Source organism: Eptesicus fuscus, chromosome 2 (genome assembly GCF_027574615.1).
Source record: "Eptesicus fuscus isolate TK198812 chromosome 2, DD_ASM_mEF_20220401, whole genome shotgun sequence".
NCBI lineage: Eukaryota > Metazoa > Chordata > Mammalia > Chiroptera > Vespertilionidae > Eptesicus > Eptesicus fuscus.
The window spans coordinates 22,203,505-22,225,344 of NC_072474.1; the positions used below are offsets into that span (position 1 = coordinate 22,203,505).

At 38.7% G+C, this 21,840-nt stretch overlaps 1 protein-coding gene across 1 annotated transcript in view; it reads right to left on the bottom strand.

Annotated features, from left to right (window-relative positions):
* The window catches only part of LOC129151087 (uncharacterized), a 78,258-nt gene that overhangs the window by 497 nt on the left and 55,921 nt on the right, over positions 1 to 21,840 (bottom strand). The window lies entirely within an intron of this gene.

Consider the following 21,840-nt stretch of genomic DNA (forward strand, 5'->3'; position numbering starts at 1 on the left):
CATATAGAAAGAGGTGTAATTATCATCATCAACATCATTATTTCGGTAATGACTTATACCTATCTATTCCCTCTAGCCATTAGTGATCAACAAAGTAGAGCTCATGGTTTATTCTTCTTGATATCTCTATTACATTGAGTACTACTAGACCCCAGAAGTGTTTATTTATGAATGAATAACTGAATACAGAAATGAATGAATGAGTAATCAAATAATTAAGAGAGAGTAAATCAGTAAATAGATTTGTTGGTCATGTTCTATCCTGCTGTGGCCATCTGGTCATTCCTCTAATCTTTTGCCAAGCTGTTGTCAAGCTTGATTTGTGACTTTGGTAAAATATATTCCAGCTTCTTGCCAACTTGTGTTTGGGTAATATATTGCTGAGGTGGTAAGACTCTGGGATAAACTCTAGTTTTTCCATGAACTGTAACTATAACTAGTTCGAGCTAGATTAACATGAATCTAAACAAAGAAATGAGATTGCCTTCATAATCGTCTGTGTGTGTGTGTGTGTGTGTGTGTGTGTGTGTGTGTGTGTGTGTAAAACTCTACCATGCAACAGGTACTGACATTCCTGAGATTTTGATTCAGGAATTGTCAGCTTTGTTGAGACCAGTCACCTTATTCATTGTTCCAGAGCTTCAGGTCATACCCATACAAACTGGGTTACCAAGCAGTAACTCTCACTATGCAAGTTCATGAGAAATTGACATACAAACCAGAATGCCAATATTTTCATTGCACAACCTAGCAAACAGTCATAAAGATCACTTTCCTAGTGAATTCTTTCCTTGACGAGAACTTTACATAGTGGTAAAAAGTGTAATTAAAAATTGCTTAGTAATCAAAACTAAAAAAGATGAAATGATTTAATATAGCAATGATCAGCAAAGAAGGGCAAGGCTATCTTGCTCATTATAGAAAGAGAGTTTACAGTGTCTTCTCTTCAGAAATGTGGAAATACCTATGGTCATTGTCCTGATGGAGACTTCAAGACTGTTGTGAGGAATAAATGAGAGAATATATGTAAGATGCATTGCCAGGTAATTAGTAGTTACTCTGCATTGGTATTCTTCAAATTGGATTTTGTGCACTTCTGAGGGAACACAAATGCTTGCCATCTTGATCCTAAACTTCCACATCCACTATGTCTTATAACTGGTTTCCTTAAGAACACCCTTTACTCTGGTGTATTTCTTAGGCATGTTAAACCTCCCAAGCACGAAACAAAGCACTTTTCAAAATACCTGTTAGAAGAGCTTCTTTAGTCAAGGCCCCTAACACCTTTTTCAGTTACAATTTCAATAGTATTTTGCTTTTTTACACTTAATAACTTTATCATAATTACATAGATAGGGTGGTTGGAGAAGATTCCACACATAAAATGACATTGGGCCAAGACTCAAAGTTGACTAGAGCATGAGCCATGTAGTGGTCTGGGCTTCAGGGACACAGAACAGTAAAGGCAAATGTCCTGAGTCAATATAGTTATGACATTTTGATCAATTAGGCAATTCTAACAATTATAATGATAATTATATTTAGGATTACAGCCACAGAGAACTTTTAAAATGCTATATTTTAATTTACATACATATTTTATTGCAGAATTATAACAATCAGTAAAATATTTTTAAGCATAAAACATTATGTTGGGATACATTATTTTTTTTGGGGGGGGTGGAGAGGCGAGGATTACTCTTATAAAAGTGCACAATAGGCTAATTGTAGCCTGTTTCTTCCCTGGCTCTTGTCTCTCACACTTCATCTTATCTTCAGAGCATAATTTTGGCTCTATCTTCAAAACAGATCCAGAATCTGACCAATTTTCACAACCTTCCCTGGAACCAACCAGTTGGGCCCAAGACACCACATTCCATGCCTGTATTATTGCCCCTTTACTTAGCCCCAGCTGCTGCCCACTTTCCCCCAGTGTAGTTTATTCTCAGCACAGCAGCCATAACCCCACTAAAATGTAAGAGGGCATGTCATTCCTCTGCTGAAGATACCCCAGTGGGCCCACCCCACCCAAAGTCCATTCAATGCTCACCAAGCCTATGGGATCTCCTTCTAAGCCCAAGATCTTGGACATCATCTCCGACTTCTCCATTCACTGACTCTGCTCCAGCCCTACAGGTCTCCAGAGTGTTCCCTTAAAGCACTCAGGACATTTGCATTTACTGTTCTGTCCCCCTGGGACCCAGACAACTCCATGGCTCATGCTCTAGTCAACTCTGAGTCTTGGCCCAATGTCATTTTATTTGTGGAATCTTCTCTTACTGCCCTATGTATAAGAGCAGAAACACACACATCCACACATTTCTTAAGCATGTCTTTTATTTTCTGTATTTTGATGCTTTGACATCTGGAGCCTTGTTGAGACTGGAGGGACTGCCCCTCCCACGGTTAGCCCAGAGATAGTAAACCACTACCCTAAGAGCGCACTTCCCATCTGTCATCCAATCAATGCAATGCTCACACCCCCAACCACCTCCTTCACTGGCTCTCACACTCAGTGCCACTGTGCACCTGCCTTAGTCAACCTGGGGCTACATACTACTAGACCACTAGGGCCCCCCCCCATACCCTATCGCCCTCAAAATTATTTCAAACTCGCCAATCTAAACCTGTTTTCCCTGACTCGCCATTTCCTTCCCATGCAAACTGCAATACAGGCTCTTTCTCATATGTGCTTCCCTGTGTAGCCCTGTGTGGTGTAGTAAGCCCCTTCTTTTCCATTGAAACCGTCTTTTAATCTGCTGGCTTCCTGTACTTGAGTAATAATAAAACTTACATTTTAAAATATATGCACATGTGAGCACGTGCACGTGTGCACACACACACATTAGTCGCTATCCCTGCTCTATTTTGCTCCTTCTCTGTCAGAATGGCTATCATCACAAAGACAAGAGATAACAAGTGCTGGAGAGAATGTGGAGAAAGGAAAACCATTGCGCATTTTTGGTGCGAATGTAAACTGGTGCGGCCACTATGAAATACAGTATGAAGGGTCCTTTAAAAATTAGAAATAGAACTACCATATTACCCAGCAGCCCTCCTTCTGGGAATATATCTAAATGAACTGAAATAGCGATTTTGAAGGCATATCTGCACTCCCATGTTCATTGCAGCATTGTTTATAATAGCCAAGATATAAAAGCAACCTAAATAGAAGAATAAATAAAGATGTGATATATATGTTATATAATAAAATATTATTCACCTATGAGCAAAAAATTAAATCCTCACATTTCTAACAATATAGATGGAACTTGAGGGCATTATGCTATGTGAAATAAGTCAAATAGAGAAAGACAGATACTGACTGATATTACTTATAAATCTAAAAAAGGTAAACCCATAAAAACCAGGAGCTGGGCATGGGTAAAATGGGAGAATGTTGGTCAAGCTTCCATTTAGAAGACTAATAAGTTCTGTGGATCTAATGTACAGCTTGGTGTATACAGTATTGTTAATAATACTGCACTATATAGTTGAAAGTGCTACAAGAGTAAATATTAAATGTTCTTACCACACAAAAGAAATTATAATTATTTGACTTGATGGCAGTGTTAGCTAATGTTGTGGTGGTAATCATCTTGCAATATATAAGTGGATCAAACCAACATGTTGTATATGTTAAACTTACACAATGTTACTTGTCAATTATATCTCAATAATCTGAGAAAGAATAATAAAAGAAGACTGGACAATATTCCTGACACTAAGATGTTTCTATTCTACATGACACCAACTAGAGTAGAGATTTGGGAGGGCCTATTTTCCCAAGAGTTGGTTTATAGATTTTAAAGATGTTACTTCAAATCTAGAATTGTTACTTATTTACTTAAGTTTAAAAATCCTTTTTCCTGAGGGCATATGTCCTTGGCGCACACTGAGAGACTGTAATATATAGAAAGCCCTGGGGCACTCATTATTCCTAAACTATATGTATGTTGTAGAGAATTTTATCCATTAAAAATAAAGCACATAACTTATTTTCCTTACCTAAGATTAAGAAAAATTATTCCTTCTTTTAAAGAAATAGCATGCATTTTACTAATGGACAGTGTGATTCATGTAACTGCTACTTTTCCTTTTTAAAAAAAATATACTTTTAATGATTTCAGAGAGGAAGTGAGAAGGAGAAAGAGATAGAAACATCAATGATGAGAGAGAACCACTGATTGGCTGCCTCCTGCACACCCCCTACTGGGGATCAAGCCCACAACCTGGCCATGTGCCCTTGACCGGAATCGACCCTTGGACCCTTGAGTCCACAGGCTGATGCTCTATCCACTGAGCCAAACTGGCTAGGCCTTTCCCTTTTTGCTTTAGTCATCAGGAATATCAGAACCAAAATTTCATCACTGAGTGATTGTTGAGAAATATGTAGCTTACATATTGTCATTCCAAAGTACCACTTCCCACCATACACCTCCTAGTCCCAACTTCACCTTTTGTTCTTCAGATTTTCTCAAATTCCATTTGCATCTACTATACTTCAATCTCATTGTATGCCTTTTAGGCACTTTGTGAAATGATATATTTACGTAAAGAAGTCGGCAAATGAACTCTCCTTCCTATGTGCCCTTGAAAACAATCACTAACGTTCCTCTTAGTGGGACACGGGAAAACAATTTTATTATAGCCAACTGAAAAATCTAAGAAGCGTGACATATCATATGTTTAAATCTACATACTTTTCCCCATCATGATGTATTTAGAGGACTGAATAAATTCATGCTGTAACCTAAGAGAATATGACAAAAAGTCAAATAATTAGAAGTTCTTGGCCCAAGAAATATAAAGACTTGATAATAAAATAAAATTAGAACTGGTGAAACAGAGATAAAATTACTGTAATTTTATTAAAATATGTAATATCATGAATGCAGCATTTGAAGAAATCTAAAATACTGAACAAACATTGTGTTCTTACATAATGCTAACTCATTATCTTACTATCTTTTCTCATTTAATTTTACTTTTTGGCAAATTTTTAAAATTTGACTTTTTTCCCCCCAATAATAAGAGTTTAATGATACATTTAGACCAAGTATATTTTAATTATCCACAACTACAAGCAAGGTATTGCTTCTTTGTATATGTTGACAGTAAGGACCTGGCCTACAGGGTACTTTTGAGGCTACTTGATACGACTCATGAGTATTTATTCTCATACAATATATGCAATCAAAATTTCCTGCATTTTAATTTTGTAAAATAATGTTTTAATTATGCAGCAGTTGGTACTTTTCAGGCCAGAATGTTTAACTACCAGGACTCCACCAGCTTTAGCAGCAGATGGAGGAAAGGTGGGTTGTTTGATCTTTATAAACTATCTGGTTGGAAAAGAAATTAGACATTCTGTTAACTTATTCTTATCCCTTAAGTGTTTAATGTATCAGTGGAGGGTGCCAATTTTCCACAATCATAATGCAGAAATTATGAAAAACAAGTTTAAGAGCAAACTTCAGGGAGACAAGTCTGAGCGGTATCTGAGAAGACTGGGTTGATTCCTTGGAATGGAAAGGAAATGCAAATGAGCAAGGGAAGGAAGAGAGAAGGAGCAAAGAGAATAATCAAAGTTCGCTTCTTTTTGGCAAAGCCAGAGTGAATTCTGCAGGTGATTAATGGGTCATCTTTTGAGGTTTCTTTCTTTCTGTTTTGTAGCACAGACAAGGTGCTAAAAAGAGAGGAAAACTCCTAAGGGCAAGAACTTTGTACCCAGAATCTAGCACAGTTGCTATACCAGATAAATATTTATCTCAAGCATTCATGCTTAATGTAGCACCTACCTAATGAATACTGGTTGTGTGCAAGGAACTGTTCTAAGTCAAAGGTGGCAGAGGGCAGTGAACAAATACTCTGGCAATTGCAGTGGTCTGGCTGTGGGACAGTTCTCAGTTTAGACTGATAAAGAGACTTCTTCATCCTCTGCTTTCCCTGGCAAGAGTCAGGAACACAGAGGCAAGTAGAGGGGACCCATTGTTTACAAGCTAAATGTACTACTCCCTAAGTTAAAGTCAGTTTTTGTTGCTGCTGTTAATTTTCTACTGGTTGTATTTGGAAGACTGAACTAGTTAGTTTTGGTTTTTGTCATTAATTAAAGTTAATTTTTGTTGTCAATTTTCTACCAGTTGTGCTTGAAAGACCTTTAAATTAAGACCTTTTTTTCCATATTTCCAGATACATATAATATAATAGTAAAATTCTTAAGTGAGCAAGGAAAAGTCACATATGCATATCCAAAACCATAGTGGATAACTTTTACATCTAAACTTCTTCACGTTGAGTTTGAATTGTCTTTCCTATTTTTTTGTACTTACTGAGTGAATAATTCAAAGCTGAAATTTAAGTCATCTGTCTACATGAAAACAATGTTATTTATTTTTGTTTCTGAAAAAAATCGTAAGTAGAACTTCAGAGTTTGCAATAGGATAAAATAATTTAATGAGTTGTTATGGGAGAGAGTCATGGAAAAGACATGACATAAAGAAATAGTAGTATTTTCATATTATCCTGGAATAGAGAGGGTCTCTAACCAAGACAAGTCTTATACCCATCTAAGGAAGGAGATCTGTCATTGTCCTAAAAACAAATAGTGATTCCTCTGCCTCATGACTTCCCCTCGTTGTTAAGTAATCCAATTAAGAGTATCTACGAGGAGATAGGGATGAATAAATGCCTCACCCACTCACTCAGCCCTCTAAGGAACATATGAATTGTAGAAATTGGAAAGTGGTTAATTCAAATTAATCTCTGATTCATGGGACTATTATACATAGGAGAATTTCACACTATATTATGGGAGAGTTTAAGGAACAAATTAACTGCTTCGGATTGTGCTATAAAATGGAAAGTACCGGTCCTTTGGCTTGCCGGGATTCCTCAGATCTTGGACACATGAAGGACACCTGAGAATTCTCACTAAAACATACCTTTTTCTTCCCCCAGATTTATCGCAGTCCTGGTTCCTGCCGCATCTCCACTCTGTCAGCTGTGCCCAGGCTAGTTCCTCCCTCTGAAGATTAGGCTTTTACTCACCCTGGCATCTCAGGACCAGGGTGCTTCTCTGACTTGATCCCACTTTCAGGAATGGAACCCACCAGGTCTAACCACTGGGTACTGGAGTGGGTTCAAAGGAACTGAGCTGTTAGCATGGCTGACCTCGGACCAGACCATTCATGTCATATACTAAATCCTACTCATAAATATTCAAGTTTCTTCTTCAAAGTTCACTTAAGAGGCTTCAAAGAAGAAAACATTTCTGGGAAGGGCTGTGCAATTAGTTGATCAGAACTAAGCTGCCATCTGCCCTTGTGACTTGCTGATGAAAAAGTAAAAAGACCTTGGGGATTGTTTTAATAACTATAAACTTTCACTTACAATGTTTTTTTCCCCTTAAGATTATTTTCAGCTGTTTATTTTATAAACTTCTAAAGCATTGCCCTTAATTTCAGAAAGGTTGCTTCTTTGCAAAGGAAGTCATTATGTTGAACACACGCACTGTTTGCACAGCATTCCCACACAACTTAAAATAAGCCTTAGAGTCATCAGGGGGAGTTTATGGCAATTTTTAAATAAAGAAACGCATCCCTCAATTCATTTATATTAGACTAGAGGCCTGGTGCACGGGTAGGAGCCTGACCAGCGATCAGGGCCAATCTGTGGGGCGACCAGCAGGGTGATTGGGGCCCCTGCTCTCACCCACCTTGGCCTGGCACCGCCTGCTCACCTGCTTCACCATCCCGCTGTGGTCCCGCTCTCATCAGGGCCCATTGTGGCCAGCAGCACCTCTGCCGCCTGCTGCCAGCGCCACATTGCTGAGGCCCTCCATGTTCCGCACCGCCCCCTGGTGGTCAGCACACGTCTAACTCCCAGTCAGTAGAACTCCCGCCCATGGGGACAATTTGCATATTAGCCTTTTTATTATATAGGATGGCCTTCTAAAGGCATTTAGGATTTTGAGGGTAAACAATATAAAAATGCATGTAGAGGTGGCACTCATTACATAAAAATTAAATTAAGCTGCCCACAGATAACTTTATTATGAGTCATCAACTATTTCAACTCATGCAATAATGGATATGGCACTTTTTTCCCTCCCAATGGTACCTAATACTTCCTACAACAAACATCACAAATATTAGACATTTCAGCTTTGAAAATATGCAGTGGGATTTAAGATTCAGCATATATATATATATATATATATATATATATATATACTGAATTTTCAATCACAAACACAGTGGACTCTTAGCAAAGTATGTGCCTGTCATAGCTGAAACCATTGTAGGCCCTGCACTGAATCAATTCCCCAGGAGTTCCCTGATAGGCTCCATAAGCTGATTAGTAATATATCAATACATATGTCAGCCCCTTGAGGCAGGATTATTATCCTTCTTTGATGAAAGCTGGAGCCAAACCCTGATATATAAGGTAACATAAACCTAGATCTCTAAATATCTATAGAGATATAGGTATTGGGCTTTGACTCCCTCTGGCATCTCGGGACCAGACGCTTCTGACTTATTCCCACTTTCAGGAATGGAACCCCACCAGGTCCAACCACTGACCTGTCTTGGATGAACCTGCTCCCATGATGACAATGGTGAAGCATAACAGTGGCAAGCACATTCCAACGAAGGCAACAGAAAGAAAGAATGTCTCCGGCTGTCTGTCTGGCTCTCAGTTTTTTCTGTACACCAAAGGCTTCATTTAGAGATAAACAAATCCATAGTGATACTCATTGCTGTGCAGACACATCAGAGAACATCAAAACTTACTGCTCTATGAAGTGACCACCAAATGTGGAGGCAATTTGGGGGAAAGAATAAAAGGAATTTCAAAGTATAAGAAGGCTCACTTATGTATAGAAACTTATCTTCTTTTAAATCAAATTTGTACCAGAGGATTGAGCTTTTAGGGCCAAAGATGAAGTAATGGAAGTAGCCTGATTTATGAAATCATAGCAATCAATATTCCTATATGTGAGTGACTATATATATATATATATATATATATATATATATATGTACTGAATCATATATATATGGCATACAGCAATTTTGATTGGAGTCATAGTTGTAAATTTACATCAGAAATTTTCTTAAGCAGAATTACGTTCACAAGTACATACTTTTGGCATGCAATGTCAAGAGCAAGCCTTTTCTCTACCTGCACTGGGATGGCAGTGTACAGAGTGGGCATAACAGCAAAGTCTGGGAGCCAGACTGTCCGGGTTTGAATCCCAACTCAACTTTTACTGTTTGACTTTGGACAACTATAGCATATAATTCACCCTACTCCTAATCCTCATTCATAATTCAAAAGCAGTAATAGCACATCCCTCTTTAGGTGCTTGTGAGGATTCACTAAGAGTCCTTAGACAGTGGCTGACACAGTAAAAAACAGATTTAAGTAATAGCTACTATGATTATTTAACAAATACTTATGAAGTAGCTACAAGTATGAGATGAATATGACTCATGTGTCATAAATTTTAATGTAACCTGAAATTTCTTTGTACTATATTAATATTCTGTATTTCTAAAATTCCTAACTTTTCTTTAACAAAAGGAAGTGTCTCATTGCATGAGTCCTTTTTTCTTTAATCCCAGAAACAAGAAAATTCATTAAGAGAAAACAATCTAACATGAGAATGAAGCTACCCCCATTTTTGTTTCCGTAAGGATCTCTACTTATTCTGTGAAAACGAAAACCCAATTTTCTAAATCAAAGAAGCAATTTCACATGTAATATCATATGGTATTTACTTTGTCCAGACCTTAAAGGTAAAACTAAATCTTTGCATTATTAGAATTTGAGTTTTACTTAAAAAATAAGTTATAATAGCTAACTGGAATTAGTCTAGAATCAAAAGAGAAGTTCCCTTAATCATGCCCAGCTTTACAATCACCGCAGAGGTGACTAACCTCCCAAAGGCAGCAGGTCTAAAATCAGGCCCAATTTATTTGTGAGGAAGATGCAGGGAGCCTTTAAGAAGGAGGCAGAGGTGGGACCCAGCGGCTTTCATTTTACAGCACCTGCAGTAGGTACTTGAGGAGTAGAGAGCACAGCTCAGAAAATAATAAATCCCATGCTAGACTCTGTGGCTAAGCCATTCAAAAGCCTGTAGGGCAATTTAACAGATGTGAATGGTAATTACAGAAGACTGTGAATAGGAAACAGAAGAAAAGAGAACGAGGAAAAGGAGGTTAAAAAAAGTATGAGTATAACTTTAAGTCAAGACAAGAAAAATTGAAAGCCAAGAAGTCATGTGCTTTTATCCACATAGTGTGACACACAAAACACTATAATATTGCATTTATGAATGACTACAAAGAGAACAGAAATACTTACATCCCAATTTTTTAAAGGAGAACAGGGCATACTATGGTTATATTTTAAGTCCTTTAGCTGAGTAGCTATATTTTCTGGTGTCTGGGAGACAGAGAAAGTTTTAAGAGAGAAATAATTAAAGATGTGTAGAGAATGGCATAAAAAGGAGAATGTGTGGCAGAATTATGGGATCCCTTCTCACGTCCCGCGTGTTTCAGGGTTTCCATTCAGGTCTGCTTTCTGGAGAAGGCCGAAATCAAAATGAAAAGAGACTGGAAAAGAGTGAATTTGGGTAAATGGGGGGCCAGGCGGGAGTCCACCTCTAGTGGGAGGACTACCCACTGCTCTGGCCTTTGCTATACCTTTTATTGAGGTCCTGAGATACACCCATTGCCCTTAGGCAGGTAATTCCAGTAACAGACAGATTATCTTATCAGTAAGGATTTACATGATTATTTGGTGGGGAAGTTGCCTCAGTTACCATTGTCTCAATTAGATAGGGAGTGGTTGGCTCTGACCTTTAGCTTCAAGGTTGACCAGCCTTCCCGGGTTCCCTTTTCACATAACTACCAAGTGACAATGTTCGGTTTCGGGCACAGAATGTTGAGAAAGAAATGAGAATAGAGGCTGGACCCTAAAGCTGCAAAACAAAACAAAACAAAACAAAACAAACAAACAAGTGGGAAACTCAGAAAGACAAGAATTCCAAAGTAAAGCAGAAAATAGTGAGAAAGAAATTAGTTACATAGAGCAAGATATTTCCAGGTGGCTTCCAGTATTTTAGACTTCCATAAGAAGGACATATAGTATATGCTGGAGATTAAGGTTTAAAGGAATTAGAGGAAACCAGTGCTACCACCAAATTTATATATATCCCTGCCCTTCACTTTCATAGAGGGTCAATAATAATTAAAGGAGGAATGAATGAAGGAACTATGAATGAATGGTAGCGGCCCCTGAAATGTGAAAATGGAATGACGACAGGTTCTGCTAGGATCCCAATTCTACCACTTGCTCTGCCTGGGACTACTCTAAGCCTCAATTGCTTCATCTATAAAACCCAGGCTAATATGAAAACTAAACCCATAGTATTTTTGTGAGAATTCACTGAGAAAATTGAGATTAAAGACTTAGGCCAGAGCCTATACACAGCCAGCACTCGTTTTAATTATTATATGGGTTACCTGCTGACACTATTATGGAGCCCATCTCAGAGCGCAAGGTATAAAATTTGTCTTGGTCCATGATTTTCCTGCCTGTTGATGTTTAAAATTAAGGCCAATAAACGTATTAGTATTGAAATTGTAAGATTACAAGCTTTTAGTGACAATATATGTCATCGGTACCTCAGCAAGACCTATTGGGAAGCCCGCAAAGAAAGCAACCAGCAGAAGCAACCCAGTTCCCTTCATAACCCTGGCACAGTTGTGGTCACTTAATTTCCCTTTTCAGGAGTGCCTGAGTCATTAAATGAGGCTTCATTTTGAGGGCACTAGGACACTATTTAATTGCAGGCTCAAGCAAGTCATTAAATGAGACCCTCGTGGTTTGAAAACAATTAATGAGTCATTTAATGAATCACACATCTGTATATTTGGAGAAGCCCAAGAGGCTTGAATGAGTTAACACATGCCTCTATGAGCATGATTAAAAGCAGAAGTGCCATTAAGAGAAATAAAAATAACTGGCAATGAAAAGAAGCAACAGAGCCCGTCTCCATCTAAATTTAAAGAATATACCCAAAATGGGAGGGTTTACTACTTCCAAAAATGTTCAAATGGTCCTTAAGCATTTTATAGAGTTCTAAGTCACAGATTAAGAAGATGAACCCTAGCCGAAACCGGTTTGGCTCAGTGGATAGAGCGTCGGCCTGCGGACTCAAGGGTCCCAGGTTTGATTCCGGTCAAGGGCATGTACCTTGGTTGCGGGCACATCCTCAGTAGGGGGTGTGCAAGAGGCAGCTGATCGATGTTTCTAACTCTCTATCCCTCTCTCTTCCTCTCTGTAAAAAATCAATAAAATATATTAAGAAAAAAAAAGCACGAAGCCATCTTTCAAAAGAAGCAATGAGTCAAACACTGATCCCTATCACATTATAAAATTGTTTCCCAGAGGTCGATGGTATTTTTTTTACTAACCTCTGCAGCATGTAAGGTCAAGCCATGGGCTAAACTTGAAAACAAGAGTTACTAATATATCAAATTACTCTAAAGTATTTAATTAAAGCATTCCTAAAGTCTGAAATTCCTTTGCAGATAGCCTGCAAAGAATGCCGGCTGGCATCCTCAAACCACTACATTCTTGTTCTACACTCTCAGGTGAAGCAGCATCTGGCCTGATCTGCAGCAGGTCTCCCTCTTTAATGGCACTTTTAGTAACTGAGTTTTTCATTGCTTTTACTACCCTTTCCCATCTCCTCAAGGTACGGCCAGTGCTACCCTAAACCCCGTCATCTGACACTCTTCTCAGATGCCAGTCTCTGGGCCCCCTGGATCTGTGCAAGTATGGTCAGCTCCAACACTCTCTGTGCCCCTGTTCTATCTGCCTCATATGATATGGCCCCAGTCTGTACTGAACCCCCCTGATGGGGACGGTGTGGGTGTCCGACTGCCATGCTGTAATTACAATAGTGTCACCTGGCCTGCTCTTCCCTCAGTCTCCGCAGGCTACCTCCGCCTCAGTGGTCCCTTAGATACTAATCTAATGATAGATCTAACTCCCACCAGCCCATTGTTCCCTGATGTAGGTAATCTACTTCTGGTCATTCTTTTAATCATTCTTTTAAAGGCTGCCCAACTATTTACGGGAGATCAATAACCAGAAGAAAAAGACTTGGCTTGAAATCTGTAATTTATGCAAAATCCTAGATACAGGTGAGGAGTTCCTCAATAATTTTAGTACTCCAGAATTCTCAGGAAGTAAAATTCATATCACCTTTGGTCAATTCAGTTCAATTAATATTTACTAAACAATACTTTCCTATCATTCTCTTGGCAAAGCTGACAACCCATTCTGCTAGTTTATTAAAACATTAAAGGAGAATAAAGATATGAAAGGAACGCTCCTCAAAAGATGAACATGTTAATTAGAGCAAATCCATTAATACTTTCTTCAGGGGACACCAAAACATCTTGCACTGTCAGAAACAGACACAGGTGTTTCTCCACAAGACTAATCTGCAAACTGCAATTAAGCAGGTACCCAATGACAGAATGTGGCCTGTGCAGAACTAAGTCAAAATCTTCGTTTCTTCCTTCTTTTGGACGGCTCAGCACTAATGTCATCATTAAATGACTTACATCCTGCCATTGTTGTCTTTGTAATTATAAAAAGCTTTCCATCCTGTTTCAAGCAATAATCTATTTTATTTTGTGTCAAATGACCCTGATATGCTTTAACACTTCTACATTCAAAACAGAGGCAAATACTATCTTTGATACTATTGGTAATTTTTATTGCTCTCTATTACTACATTCTCGATTGACTAACAGGGGACACATTTATATTTTACATGTATGGAGAACAGGTGTGAGCACATGTGTACACACATACACACACCCACACTTTTTATTTAGTCTCCTCATCCTCATATCTTTTACTCACATAATTTTTTTCCTAGTTTTCAATCACTACCTTCTCTGATGAAAAGAGTTTCACTGATGTCAATGATGCAGATCATATCCTACCTAATAAAAGGGTAATATGTAAATTACCATCACTCCACTACGCCCACGATTGGGTCAGCGGCGGCGCGAGCTCAGCATCTGCGCCATGGCTGTCCTGCGACACAGAAGGGGCCTCTGGGGCAGCGAGCCCACGTCCTGCGGCGGACCATCAAAAGCGGGGAGCAAAAGCGGGGGAGCTGGCTGTCTGTCCGCTCCGGCACCAGGCCTTTCGAAAGCCTCCGCCACGCCGAGGCTTTCGAAAGGCCTGATGCACCAGTGGACAGACAGCCAGCTCCCCCGAGATCAAAAGTGGGGAGCTCTGTGTCCGCTCCAGCACCAGCGAACCCCCTGCCATCAAAAGCGGGGAGCAGGCTGCTAGCAGTGTCCACGGAGCGTGCTAGGCTTTGCGGGGCAGTGGATATGGCCTGGATGGCAGGTTAGGCCTACGGGACCCTACACGTGCATGATTTAATCGTGCACTGGGCCTCTAGTAGAATATATTATCTGTAAATACCATAAAAAATACACACCTTGCCCTGGCTGGTTTGGCTCAGGGGATAGAGCATTGGCCTTCAGACTGAAGGGTCCCAGGTTCGATTCCCATCAAGGGCACAATGCCTGGCTGCGGCTTGATCCCCAGTAGGGAGTGTGCAGAAGGCAGCCGATCAATGATTCTCTCAGCATTGATGTTTCTATCTCTCTCTCTCTCTCTCTCCCTCTCCCTTCCTCTCTGAAATCAATAAAACATATATATTTTTAAAAAATAAATAATAAATAAAAACACACATCTAGTTTCTAAACTAGTGCTTTTCAAGTAGTGTGTTTTGGGGATCCATAGATGTTTCTGAGAATCTTTTAAGGGGGTGTGAGGTCAAAACTATTTTCATGATAAAACTAAGACATTATTTGTCTTTTTCACCCTCATTTTCTCATGAGTCTACAGTGGAATTTCCCAGATGTGTGAAGCTAAACATCTTTTGTTAAGCTGAATATTGGACTGATAAAAGTGGAAAACAGGTTGCTACTCCTCTAAGTTTCTTTTTTCACAAATATAGTGTTTTTCATTAATGCAGTATTTTTTTTTCATAAAAATATCACATGTAAGCATGCACATACTTTATTTTAAAATAAAATATTAGGTAAATATTTTAAATTCACTTTTAATTTTTAATATAGTAAATATTGAGAGATATAATTCACAACAAAGAATTACTAGGGTCCTCAATTTTTTTAAGTTTCAAGAGCTCCTAAAACAGATACATTTGAGCATCTCTAAACTAAATAAAGATGAGCTTCTGCAACATGAACATACTGAGGCAGGGAAGGTTATATGACTGAGAAGCACATCAAATTTGAGGCCAAAGAATTGAACTAAATTTTAATTTTCACTATCCTCTCTTGATCCCTACAATTGTTTTCAAGTGTAACTTTTTTTTTTTTAATTTGCAGAAAAAGAGAAGCCAAAATATGGATCTTGGGGAGCATTATTTAAACTATTGCAATATTCCAGGGGGAAATAAAAGAACCTTAAATGAGTTCTCAGCATTGTTTGTTCCTTCTGTGGCCAACCATCCCTTCAAGATAACCATTATACATTCTTGCAAGATGTAAATTACACAAAAGTAAAATAGGAAGAATAATGATAATTTTCTATCTTGATTTTCATGCTATTGGTTTTACAAAATACACCAATATATTAACAAGACTATCAAAATATGGTATATGAAAAAGTGTTCAACTTCACTAGCTATTAGGGAAATGTAAATCAAAACTACAATGAGATACCACCTCACACCTGTTAGAATGGCTTTTATCAACAAGATAGCCAATGACAAGTGTTGGAGAGGTTGTGGAGACAAAGGAACCCTCATTCACTGCTGGTGGGAATGTAAACTGGTACAGTCCCTATGGAAAACAGTATGGTAGTTCCTCAAAAAATTAACAATAGATACCATATGACCCAGCAATCCCTCTTCTGGGTATCTATCTGAAAAACTTGAAAACATTTATTTTGAACCTCTATGTTCATTGCAGCATTATTCACGGTGACCAAGTGTCTTTGATAGAGGATTGGATAAAGATGATGTGATACATATATACTATGAAATACTACTCAGTCATAAGAAAAAATGAAATACTGCCATTTGTGACAACATGGATGAACCTTGAGAATATTAAGTTAAGCGAAATAAGTCAGTCAGAAAAAGCAACAAACCATATGATTTCACTCAAATGTGGGATATAAAAGTGAAACTAGGAGACATATGTAAAACTTTAGACAATAAAAAAAAGTGAAACTAATAATCACAGACAACAGTATGGTGGTTACAAGAGGAAAGGGGGTTAAGGATTGTAAAATGTAAATGGGGCCAAATATATGGTGATGGAAGATGATTTGACTTTGGGTGGTGGGCACACAATGCAATATACAAATCATGTATCATAGAAATGTACAGTTGAAACCTGTATAATTTTATTAACCAATGTCACCCCAATAAGTCAATTAAAAAAAAAAAAGTCAAATTTTGATGGCATTTATCATGTCCAACAAGGTTTTCTCACAGCCTCCTAAATACCCTCCATTGTTTTCATCATTCCTTATAAGCATGCATTCTTAACTTTCTATTAACATTTTTTTCTGAATAAATATCAGAATTTCATTTCCCTTGAACTGTAGATGAACAAAAGAAATCAAGACTTAAACATAGGCTCTCATCTTATTTGTTCTCAATGTTGTGCTTCTTTTAACACAGGTCAAGGTGCAATCTTGGCCGATCTTGTCAGGATGTTGATTAACTATGAACTTACACTAAACAAATTTTTTTTGACATTCGCCAAATCTCATTCATTTGTTTGCAGTTGTTTCTTGAATTGAAGTGCAAAATTTAATATTTGTCCTTATAAACCTTTCACACTATTCCATTTGACTCCTTGATTTAGCTCTGCCACACTGCTTCATGACACCTATTTATGGAAGCAGGACAGCAGTCTTGAAAAAGAGCTGCCTGACTTTAGAGTCAGACAGAACTAGGTTTAAGTCCTGGATCTGTGAGTTGATCATCTGATTTCTTCAAAGCCTGACTAACTTTTCGTTCTCTGTTTTGCCATTATTAATTAGCCTAAACATTTTGTTGGCCTCCTGATATTGATCTCTGGGCTTCTTGCTTTCCGTAATTAGTGGATTCAAACCGTGATCCCTTATTCCTTCTGTAGAATAAAGAATTAATATTTATTGTGTGAATCAGAAGTAAATGTAAATGAAAGTTTTAAAATCTTATGAGGAAAGACCAGCACTTCTGAATTAGTGTTATCCCCAAAACTCTTAAAAACATGTAAATTGCTAAAATATGAGCTAAAATATCAGAAATCCATCAAAAGAAAAATCCACTCATCACTTAACTAGGCACTTAGTAGGCACTACATATCAATTTTGATTGAAACACATCACATTTTAATACATGAACTTGAGCTGAAATCCTGCCAAAATAGATGTCTGTCAGCCTAAGATGACTGCATAAAGAAGCAACTAAAATATTAAGTTAAGCTAGACATTCTTTCAGTCCAAGGAGAAGGACAGCATTGAGATTTTGTAGACTGCAAATATTTAAATACTAGAGGCCCACTGCACGAAATTCATGCACAGGGGGTGTGTGTCCCTTAGCCCAGTCTGCACCCTCTCCAATCTGGGACCCCTTGAGGGATGTCCAACTGGGGTAGGATTGGGCCTAAATGGGCAGTCAGACATCCCTCTCACAATCCAGGACTGCTGGCTCCCAACTGCTTGACTGCCTGCCTTCCTGATTGCCCCTAACCACTTCTGCCTGCCAGCCTGATCACCCCCTAACCACTCCCCTGCCAGCCTGATCGATGCCTAACTGCTCCCCTGCCAGCCTGTTAGCCCCTAACTGCCCTCCCCTGCAGGCTTGGTCACCCCTAACTGCCCTCCCCTGCAGGCCTGGTCCCCCCCAACTGCTCTCCCCTGCAGGCCTAGGTCCCCCCAACTGCCCTTCCCTGCAGGCCCAGTTGCCCCCAACTTCCCTCCTCTGCTGGCCTGGTCACCCCTAAATGCCCTCCCCTGCAGGCTTGATCACCCCCAACTGCCCTCCCTTGCAGGCCTGGTCCCTCCCAACTGCCCTCCGCTGCTGGCCATCTTGTGTCCACATGAGGGCAGCCATCTTGTGTGTTGGAGTGATGGTCAATTTGCATATTACTCTTTTATTAGATAGGATAGAGGCCTGGTGCACGGGTGGGGGCCAGCTGGTTTGCCCTGAAGGGTGTCCCGGATCAGGGTTGGGGTTTCCCTTGGGGCGTGGGGCGGCCTGGATGAGGGGCCTGTGGGGGTTTGCAGGCCGGCAACCCAAGTGGAGGCCCTGGTATCTGGGATTTATTTATCTTCTATAATTGAAACTTTGTAGCCTGAGTGGAGCCAAGCTTCCTGCTCGCTCCGTAGCCGCAGCCATTTTTGTTGGGATTTATTTATCTTCTATAATTGAAACTTTGTAGCCCTGAGTGGAGGCCTAGGCTGGCCAGGGTGTGCAGGAAAGCTTGGCTTCCTCCATTGCCGGGGAAACCCAAGCCTCCTGCTCGCTCTGTGGCCGCAGCCATCTTGGTTGGGTTAATTTGCATACTCGCTCCTGATTGGCTGGTGGGTGTGGCTTGTGGGTGTAGCGGAGGTATGGTCAATTTGCATGTTACTCTTTTATTAGATAGGATGGGTTATGCATAAGATATATTACATATATGAAATAAAATGACACAATAACTTAAAATTGTTAATAATTGCAATGCCTTCTACAACACAAAACTGGCAAAGTTATCTGAACTTACTGGGAGTTTCAATAGATAAACTTATAAACAATTTTATTTAGTACTGTAATCAACTACTGAAGTTCCTTAACCTTTTTTTTATTATATCCATAATGTAACACATAATGAAGATTTTTTGTCAGATCTGCCTTTTCAAGCAATTCAGAGCAGCCTTATAAAATTTTATGAATGAGATGTTAAAACAAGTTGTCAAAAGTAAAAATATTCTGTTAAAAATTCTGTGATTTAGCACCATACAGTTGAGATCATTCAGTAAAGCTAGTAGTTATTTCACACTAAATTGTAAAGCTGCCTCATAGTTACTAATTCAGTAAAATTATTTTTGTAATGAGCTTCAGCCTTAATAGTTAAAATATTCACATTATAAAGGAAACACTGGGGGAGAAAGTGAAAGACCCCATTCTTAAAAGACATTGACATCTTCTACATAAATTTAGAGGGAGGAAAATGGGAGGTATCTAGGATACTGGAAAAAAACACCCAATTCATCCAAACACTTATGCAAGTTCAAGGTTCATTTGAGCACAACTTCATTTTAATTACTCTTGGGTAAATATAGTGTTCTGGATCTCATAATAGTGTTACTAGAATTAAAATGAGATAATTGATACAACGTTTTGCAGACTACTAAAAACTATAAATATATGGTTATTTTTAAAAATCAGTTTTGCTGATTTCTAAAGTATTTTAAGCAGTTTTTAAAAAAGCAGAAATTGAAAAAAAAAAAAGAAGAGAATATTCCAGAAGTAACAATAGCATCAAATAAGATACAAACATTAAAGTAAGAATTTAGTATGTGTTGACTGGGTCTAGAAAGAGAATGAGAGTTGAGGAGGAAAAAGCTGAAAGAAGGTAAGTCCTGGATGCTTTATTTTATAGAAAATTCCAAAATTGCCTCTCTGTCTAGCACATTATATGTAACATTATTGACATTAATAAAGTGTTTATTAAAATAAATAGAAAATAGTCTTTTTACTGATTCCAAATAGAAAACGTTAAAAAAAGTAACTCACTATTCAAGTTGGCCATGTAATAGATTCCATAGAATACCAAAGAATTACTCATTAGCATAGTTTAAAAAGTGGTCACTCAAGCTTTAAGGTACTGATTATCACATTGTGCTTTTAGTGTTTTGAAACTATACCCACACATTTTTATCCTGCAGTTATGGTCTAAAGTGTTAACTCATGTATGGTTTCTTATGCAGAATAGTGCTGCTATTCCAGAATAACTTCAGTCCACATGAGTCTAAATCAATCCTTCTAAATGCACTTTTACTTCTTGTTCCTGATCTTAGCCCTTTAATGAATCCCTACTGCCTACTGAAGTTAAGTATAACCTCCTCAGCTTGAAAAGCAAGGCCTTCTACAACATGGCCCTGGAGGGGTTCATCTCCCCAGCGCCCTCCAACCTCCCAATGTCTAGACTATTGTCCAGAATTTCTGAACTAATTGCTATTTGTCAAATACATTCATATTTTCCCAGAACTATATCTTTGATAATGTTCTCCTGACCTCTAAAGTAGGCACTGCATGCTTATTGCACTTAGCATCAGCATTTTCTTTACCCTTCTACTGATCCCATGCTCCCTCTCTGCGTTCCAGGATGATCCTTCACGTGGCATCTCAACCTCAAAGAGGCTGTAATTTCTCCAACATGTGCCGGCCCCGTCTTTGGCATTCTGAGAGCACACTGCAGCTCCTAAAGCATTTGCTTATTTACAGTGTCATATTCTACTCTTCCTCCTCACTTGCAACCAACACCAATATGACGGCCTGCCCTAAATATCTTTTGTGAGGTAGATATGGTATAAGTATACGTAATTCAATAACCCATACGTTGGCTATATTCTCTTGAAGGAAAATACCATGCTTTGCTCACAATCGAGTGAGTGTCCCTTACTCCCTGAGAATAACACGGTAGCTAAACTGCTTTTATTGTAGCAGCAGTGTTTATACCTAATAGACTTACCCTACACAATACTAAAATAGCTAGATGGACAAAAAGAAAGTTTCAGACAGTAATGTTTTGAATTATAAATCCCTAAGCGTCGATATTTGTTAAAATGCAAGCACCTGGCAAAATGTCTGACACATAATGGGTGTGTAATTTAACAAATAAATAATAGAGTAATTTGATATATATATTCAGACATGGATATATGAAACTTATTGATAGCAGAAATTTATACAAAACAGCATCTAAATATTCTGGATGGGTATGAATGTGACAATCAATCAACAAACCTTGAGTGAGTGCATTGCATGAGCCAGCACGATGATGCTCACACAGCATTTGATAGGTCAGCGATGCTAATGTGAGTCTAAGTACTGCAAGTGTAAGCAGACTTACACTTTGCATTTTGTTCTTAATCATATTCTAAAAACTGTAATTCTCAGAGTTCTAATGAGCTGTCCTCTCATTGCTTTAATCCCTAAATGAAGGAATCTCTCTCTCTCTCTCTCTCACTCACTCTTTTCTTAACAGCTACTGAAGAAATTTGAGTCCCCAGATTCTGCAGTGATTAACTGGCTAATACTATTGGCAGATAAAAATAGCTCCCTCAGCCCTGACTGGTTTGGCTCAGTGGATAGAGCGTCGGGCCTGCAGACTGAAAGGTCCCAGGTTTGATTCCGGTCAAGGGCATGTACCTGGGTTGCAGGCACATCCCCAGTAGGAGGTATACAGGAGGCAGCTGATCGATGTTTCTCTCTCATCGATGTTTCTAACTATCCCTCTCCCTTCCTCTCTGTAAAAAATTAATAAAATATATTTAAAAAAATAGCTCCCTCAGTGTAGACCAGGTAGCATGCGTAGCAATAAAAACGAAGGAAGTTTTAGATTAGACACTAAAATAAAAAGGAAACATTGTGTACATTTGTGGGAGAGAAGCCCTCTGTGTTAGCTTCCCCACACTTTCGCTCAAGGTGGCTGTCAATTCTGAGAGAAAGTCAAAACCTAATGAGAACTATCTCGAAACTAGAGGCCGGTGCACGAA